The sequence below is a fragment of the Bos grunniens genome, chromosome 10 (assembly GCF_055505025.1).
Source record: "Bos grunniens cultivar Pamir isolate PY7600 chromosome 10, Bosgru_T2T1.0, whole genome shotgun sequence".
NCBI classification, from domain to species: domain Eukaryota; kingdom Metazoa; phylum Chordata; class Mammalia; order Artiodactyla; family Bovidae; genus Bos; species Bos grunniens.
Window position 1 is genome coordinate 78,039,425 of NC_141174.1, and position 7,689 is coordinate 78,047,113.

The 7,689-nt window shown below is 42.3% G+C and overlaps 1 long non-coding RNA gene across 1 annotated transcript; it reads left to right on the forward strand.

The window, feature by feature from the left end:
- The first annotated feature begins 219 nt into the window (after nucleotides 1-219).
- LOC147365037 (uncharacterized) lies at nucleotides 220-1,395 on the forward strand. Its single transcript, XR_015135119.1, has 2 exons — nucleotides 220-843; nucleotides 956-1,395. It is a non-coding gene; the product is annotated as an uncharacterized LOC147365037 (long non-coding RNA).
- Nucleotides 1,396-7,689: the final 6,294 nt, after the last annotated feature.

Genomic DNA, 7,689 nt, shown 5'->3' on the forward strand with positions numbered 1-7,689 from the left:
CAATTTCACCTTTATTAGTGAAGGCTTCTGGATTAATGGTATTTCCTTCTGACTCATAGTTAAATCTGGAAACTAAAAAAATTGTAACATTGTGATTTTATGTTTCATTCTAAAAATTATTTTGTATCCAACACTTAAAAGTTGAAGTATAGCTGATTGACAGTGTTACGCTAATTTCTTCTGTAGAGCAAAGTGACTCAGTTATACATATATAGATTTTCTTTTTTATTTTCTTTTCCATTATGGTTTACCCCTGGGTATTGAAAATAGTTCCCTGTGCTGTCCTGTAACACAGGGAATTTTAAAATCACAATTCTGTGTTTTTTAAAAAAGCAAATTTAATACAGTTCAAGGCTGACAACATATAAATCCTCTTCTGTACATAATCATAATGCTTTGGAATTCAACCACAGAAGGGAAATAAAAAGGTGGGGTGTGTTAATGAGAACAGTGAACTTCTCCGTAGTTCTCAATTTGGCCTCTGGAGGGCACTGCTGCTTAAATTGGAAATTGCTTTTCTGTAAAAGATCATAAGAACCTCACAAAACCCCTATGGTTTAAAGAGATATTCTGACCATTTTTTACACAGTGAGATGTAAAGCATCTCAGACACCAGAGGTAGGCATTTTGTTAAGACAGCTTCTCTTCCTAACAACCTCCCTACAACCTCCATCAGAAGAAATATAAATCCTTTGTCATTCTTATTCAGAGAAACCTGGGTTCAAGTCAGCCAGTCTTCAGACTTATTTGTGGGGAACCTGTTAGAAAGGAGCTCACTGCCTCTTCACTGCTCTACTATGACCTTGGTGTTCACCTTGATGCTTGAGATGCTCCTGTTTCTGAGTGAGTACTACTCCATTTTACTCCTTTGTCCACACGTGGAATATTGCTCCGTGTTGAATAGAGACTTTTTGTTTTAGCTGAGTTCACTGATTCAGCATTGGTGTTTCAGCAGGAGCTGGAGCCCAGTCAGTGACCCAGCCTGATGACCACATCACTGTCTCTGAAGGAGCCCGTCTGGAGCTGAAGTGCAACTACTCATCTTCTGTTTCACCGTATCTCTTCTGGTACGTGCAGTACCCCAACCAAGGACTCCAGCTTCTCCTGAAGTACATGTCTGGAGACAATCTTGTTTCAGGCATCAAAGGTTTTGAGGCTGAATTTAGGAACAGTGAGATGTCCTTCCACCTGAGGAAAATACCAGCTCATTGGAAAGACTCGGCCAAGTACTTCTGTGCTCTGAGTGACACAGTGCCTGGGACTGCAGGAGGAGCTGAACACAAACCTCCTGGGACACTGTAGCTCAGTCTTTGTTATATTTAGGAAGTTGGCATGCTCTGTGAAGGCAAACAGTACAGACAGTACAGAATCCTGGACGTGTTTGATTCCCATGGGCATCTTAGATTTTTCTTTTCTTCATTTTTCCTTGTTTTTTTTTTTTTTCTATTCTTTTTTCTTTATCATTTTACAAAGGAAGGACTTCTATTTTCTGAAGTTTGGAATTTTTGTCCTCCAGAATCAGAATTCTAAGGAAAATGAGGCCATATAATTTTCAACAAGCTGGAGAAAGTTACTTATTCTGGTGTCATTTGGAATAGTGATGGGCTGAGTTATAATAGTTTGAGATTGGCCATGTGAGTTGATATAACACAAGCCAGAAAATTTGCTTTACAATATTGATCTCATCTCTCAAGCAAACAAAAAACCCAGGACAATGGCTTATTTCTAACTGCATTATCTTCAGACTATTTTTCTAGTATCCTTAGAGGCTTCTTTCCTTAAAGGACTTCAACTCTTTGACTAAGCATTTGGGACTGGTGCAGCTAATTACTGCTGGCACTAAAGAATGTATATCGGTGACCTTTCCAAAAACAGTACAGTGTGAAACAATAAAAGGCTTCCTTTATTTATCAGTCCCCAATAATAAGCTTCCCAGGTGGTGCAGTGGTAAAGAATCTGCCTGCCAATGCAGGAGACACAAGGGCATCCTCCCTAATGAGGAGGAAGATGAGGAGTTCAGTGAAGAGGTGGTTAAATCATCTTTATGGGGCAGTTCTTCTGGGTCTGTGTTTATCTTTGGCCAGATATCTCTTTCCTTTTCCAGCATCAGACCTGTTTTAGGACACTCTGGAAAGATGCATAGGCATCTTTTGCATCTTGTGCTGGATCCCAGCACAGAGCTTTGTGGGATGCTTGGCATTATCTGTTATGAGGTGGTGCCACCTCCTTTTTGAGCACCATGGAGTATTTCTGTGCCTGTGCAGTTTTCCTTGACCTCTTGACCTCAGAAGTCGTCACTTTTTTACTCTAGCAGAGCTCAGCTCTTGCTGTTAATTGTCTTAATTCAGTTCAGTTCAGTCACTAAGTCGTGTCTGACTCTTTGTGACCCCATGAACCACAGCACACCAGGCCTCCTTGTCCATCACCAACTCCCGGAGTTCACTCAAACTCATGTCCATCGAGTCAGTGATGCCATCCAGCCATTTCATCCTCTGTCGTCCCCTTCTCCTCCTGCTCCCAATCAGTCCCAGCATCAGAGTCTTTTCCAATGAGTCAACTCTTTGCATGAGGTGGCCAAAGTACTGGAGTTTCAGCTTTAGCATCATTCCTTCCAAAGAACACCCCAACTGATCTCCTTTCAGTCCAAGGGACTCTCAAGAGTCTTCTCCAACACCAAAGTTTAAAAGCATCAATTCTTTGGTGCTTAGCTTTTTTCACAGTCCAACTCTCACATCCATACATGACTACTGGAAAAACCATAGCCTTGACTAGACAGACCTTTGTTGGCAAAGTAATGTCTCTGCTTTTGAATATGCTATCTAGGTTGGTCATAACTTTCCTTCCAAGGAGTAAGCATATTTTAATTTCATGGCTGCAATCACCATCTGCTGTGATTTTGGAGCCCCCCAAAATAAAGTCCAAGGTAAGAGAAACCCAAGTAAGATGGTAGGTGTTGCGAGAGGGTATCAGAGGGCAGATGCACTGAAACCATAATCACAGAAAACTAGTCAATCTAATCACATGGAGAACAGCCTTGTCTAACTCAATGAAATTAAGCCATGCTCTGTGGGGCCACCCAAGACAGGCGGGTCATGCTGGAGAGGTCCACTGGAGAGGGAATGGCAAACCACTTCAGTATTGCCTTGAGAACCCCATGAACAGTATGAAAAAGCAAAATGATAGGATACTGAAAGAGGAACTCCCCAGGTCGGTAGGTGCCCAATATGCTGCTGGAGATCAGTGGAGAAATAACTCCAGAAAGAATGAAGGGATGGAGCCAAAGCAAAAACAATACCCAGTTGTGGATGTGACTGGTGATAGGAGCAAGGTCTGATGCTGTAAAGAGCAATATTGCATAGGAACCTGGAATGTCAGGTCCATGAATCAAGGCAAATTGGAAGTGGTCAAACAGGAGATGGCAAGGGTGAATGTGGACATTCTAGGAATCAGCAAACTAAAATGGACTGGAATGGGTGAATTTAACTCAGATGACCATTATATCTACTACTGTGGGCAGGAATGCCTTAGAAGAAATGGAGTAGCCATCATGGTCAACAAAAGAGTCCGAAATGCAGTACTTGGATGCAATCTCAAAAACTACAGAATGATATCTGTTCATTTCCAAGGCAAACTATTTAATATCACAGTAATTCAAGTCTATTCCCCAACCAGTAATGCTGAAGAAGCTGAAGTGGACCGGTTCTATGAAGACCTACAAGACTTTTAGAACTAACACCCAACTGTCTTCGTTACTGAGTCTAATTAGCATGACAGGTTAATGAATCTGAGAGACGAGGTGTTGGGGCAAGGACTTTATTTGGAAAGCTGGCTGACCAAGAAAATGGCAGACTAATGTCTCAAAATAATCATCTGTTTGGGTCTGAATGCCAGGTTCTTTTACAGAACAGGGAAGGGGAAGGTGAGGAAACAAAAAGGCAAAATTAATCTTGCAAACATCTCCTAGAATGGCAAGCCTCAGGCAGGGGATGTATTAATTTCTTCTTTCCTACCATCCACAGGTGGACAGGCCATGAACAAAAGCACTTTAGCAGTCAGGCAGAGGGGTTGATTCTCTGAGGCAGCCCATTATGTATGATTATAATAACAAAAGCAATGAAAAGCAAGTCAAAGGAACAGTTCCAACAGGTAGAATTGGTTCTTCCCTCAGTGCTTGGAGTGTGTAGGAAAAACAAAGCTTGAATCTTACTCTGCTTGACACATGCCAGCTGTCTAGCCCAGGGGCCCATCTACCTCCTGCCTCCGAAACTCATCCTGAGTTTTTGAGTGCTCAGCCGCTTAGTCGGGTCTTACTCTTTGCCATCCTGTGGACTGTAGCCCACCAGGCTCCCCAGCCATGGGATTTTCCAAGCAAGAATACTGGAGCTGGTTGCCATTTCCCAGGGGATCTTCCAGACTCAGGGATTGAACCCCCATCTGTTTCGTCCCCTGCATTGGCAAGTATATTCTTTACCGCTCCATCCCCTGGAAAACTCTTTCAAATGGGGGTTAGTAATAATAGAGAATAATTTTGTGTGAAGGAAAGCTAAATCATTATCGGCATACAAGAAGCATGCTTTTTGATGAATATTCCTTTCAGTTAATAGCTCTACCTTATTCCTGATTCAAGCACTAGACATTTATGACCATAATGCAAAATATCTATATTTGTATTGATTGTTATTATCTTTATCTATGTCATTATCTTTATCCATAGCTCTCAGGAAAGTCCCCTGGATCAAACAGGGACTCATAAACAAAAGATTAGATGGAAAATTTTGAAGTATAGATATCAGCTTTTTCTGACTTTTTTCCACTTTTATTGCCTAAGATTTATTTATTAATATGTATCAGGAGAAAATATGAATGTCCATTTCACAAGTTCAAAATTATGTATAAAACATTGAATGTCACCTTTTCCCTCCACTCTCACCCCTCTTTAATCTGTTTTTAGTTCAGTTGAGACCAAAGGGTGGGGCTTCCTGTCACAGAGTGTCAGCTGAGCAGGGTTTGTTGGCTGAGCTGATTGGCTGCAGGAGGTGAAACATCCAGACAAATCATGACACTCACTCAGGGTTTGCTATGTATTTTGTGAATATTTTCCAGCAACAAGGCAAAGAGTCATGAAAAGGCTAGTGGACACTGTACTGGGGCTTTTGTTTGCCCAGGTTTGCTGTGAGTTGGGACTGCCCCACAGGGGAATCTGAAGGAATGAGCAGCTTCTCTTTTGTTGAAGGAGGGAGAGGAGCTGACAAGTCCTGCAGACTGTCTATCCTTATCATTTATGGGGTTGGGGGTGTACTTTCCGGGTTTTGCAGGAGCTCTGTGACCCTCACCTGTGACTGTTTCTCTCCTTCTCATCAGGTGTGAGAGGGATGGATGTGGCGCAGAGTCCCCCAGCCCTGAGTCTCCAGGAGGGAGCCAGCTCTACTCTGCGGTGTAACTTCTCCACCTTCGCAGACAGTATGCAGTGGTATCTTCAGAACCCCGGGGCCCGCCTCATCCACCTGTTTTACGTTCCTTCAGGGACAAAGCGAGATGGAAGATTAAATGCCACGACAGTCCCTACAGAACGCCACAGCTCACTGCACATTTCCTCTTCGCAGACCACAGACTCAGGCACTTACTTCTGTGCTGTGCAGCACAGTGCTCCCCAGGCACCTGCAGCCTCTACACAGCCTCTACCGTCCGCGGGGTTCAGCCCCTCCTCCAGCCACAGTCACACCGTGAGGCCACCACAGGGCATTTGCAGTGCTTAACGTTACTCACCTACATCAGTACAGTTTAAACCACAGACACTTTTTGGCCCTACAGATTACGGACTTTAGTCTTTATCTTCCCTTCTCAATCTGTGTCTCCTTCTGCACTAGAAACTTCTAACTGGGAACCATCAGTGTAGTTGATAAGAGGATAGAATTAAAATAAATATTTAACCACATCTTCCCAGGTGGTTCAGTGATAAAGAATCTGCTTACTGATGCAGGAGACACAGGAGACATGGGTTTGATTCCTGGGTGGGGAAGATCCTCTGGAGGAGGAAATGGTAAACCATTCCAGTATTCTTGGGAAATACTGGGAAATCTCATGGACAGAAGAGCCTGGCAGGCTAACCGTCCATGGGGTCTCAAATAGTTGAACATGACTGAGTGACAGAGCATGCTTGCTGAACTCAAAAATGTTAAAAAGTGAAAGGAATTAAATGAAATCACTCCAATAAAGATATTATCCAGCTTAGTTGCCTTCTCCAGAATGTTCACATCTGTCTCACCATGAAGTATTCCAACAGACAACTGCAAATATTTACATGCCATCCTACTACTGTGGAAAGCAAAGAAAAAATGTTTACTCAATGTTTAATATGAACTTGATAAGTTAAAACAAATGAATTCTCTTATAATTCTGGGTTGAAGAAGTATGAAATCAATTTTACTGGTTACAGTCATGATCTTGGCTGGTTGGTTCCTTCAGAGTCAGACCTGACTGAAGTGACTTAGCAGAAGCAGTAGCAGAGGCTTTAAGGAAGAATCCATTTCCTTGCATTTTTCTAGCTTCTGGAGGTCACTTGGATTCCCTGGGTCATAGCCCTTCATTGAATCACTGCAACCTCTTACTTCTACCACCTCAGCTCCTTTCTCTTCTGGAGTCAAACACTCTTCTGCTTCTAAGGTGTAGGAAATTAGTAAATAAACAGAAACTCATTTAAATAGATTTGGGAGACAGGGGGAGCTCTCATACTCTGTGAAGATAACAGGATTAAAGGGCTGAAGAAATATACCACTTCTTTTCCAGGCAAACACTGGGCCAGTGAAAAACCATGGACTCTGTTCACTCTGTGTGTGTGTGTGTGTGTGTGTGTGTGTGTGCGCGCGTGCGCAGGGGCTTCTCTTGTTGTGGAGCACTGTCTCTAGAGTGCATGGGCTCAGTAGTTGCAGCACATGGGCTCTCTAGTTATGGCACATGGGCTTAGTTGCCTGGTGGCCTGTGGGATCTTAGGTCCCTACCAGGGATTGAACCGCGTCCCCTGCATTGGAAGGCAGATTCTTAAGCCCTGGACCACCAGGGACATCCCAAAGTAAACAGATGTAAACGTCTGTTTACAGTAGCCCTCCCAACTTCCCTTTCTTTTCTCTTGTCCTGTGGGGACTAGCATGAGGCTTGCCATGGTTGCAGACCCCAAATTGCAATCCTTTGCGGATCCCAAATAAACTCATCTTTCTAGAGAAATATCTGATAGTCTTTTTTTTTTTTTTTTTCATGTCAGCAAAGGATGCATGGTTATGTATAGGACCTACCCAGATAATCCAGAATAATTCATATCAAGATCCTTCAATTAATCCCACACTCAAAGTCTACTTTGCCACATTTTAATCTAAAACTTTTAAAATTGAAACGTAGTTGACTTACAATACTATATTAGTTTCAGATGTACAGCATAGTCATTTGACATTTTTGATAAATTACATACCATACAAAATTACTTTAAAATATTGATCATATTTCCTTTGGCGTACATTACAAACTTGCAATTTGTTTATTTTATAACAGAGTGTGTGCCTCTTGATTCCTCTCACCTGGTTCACGCCTACACTCCTCTCCCATCAGTGACCACTAGTTTTTTCATTATGTCTGTGAGTCTGTTTCTGTTTTGTTATATTTGTTTGTTTTGTTTTTCAGATTCCACATATATGTATT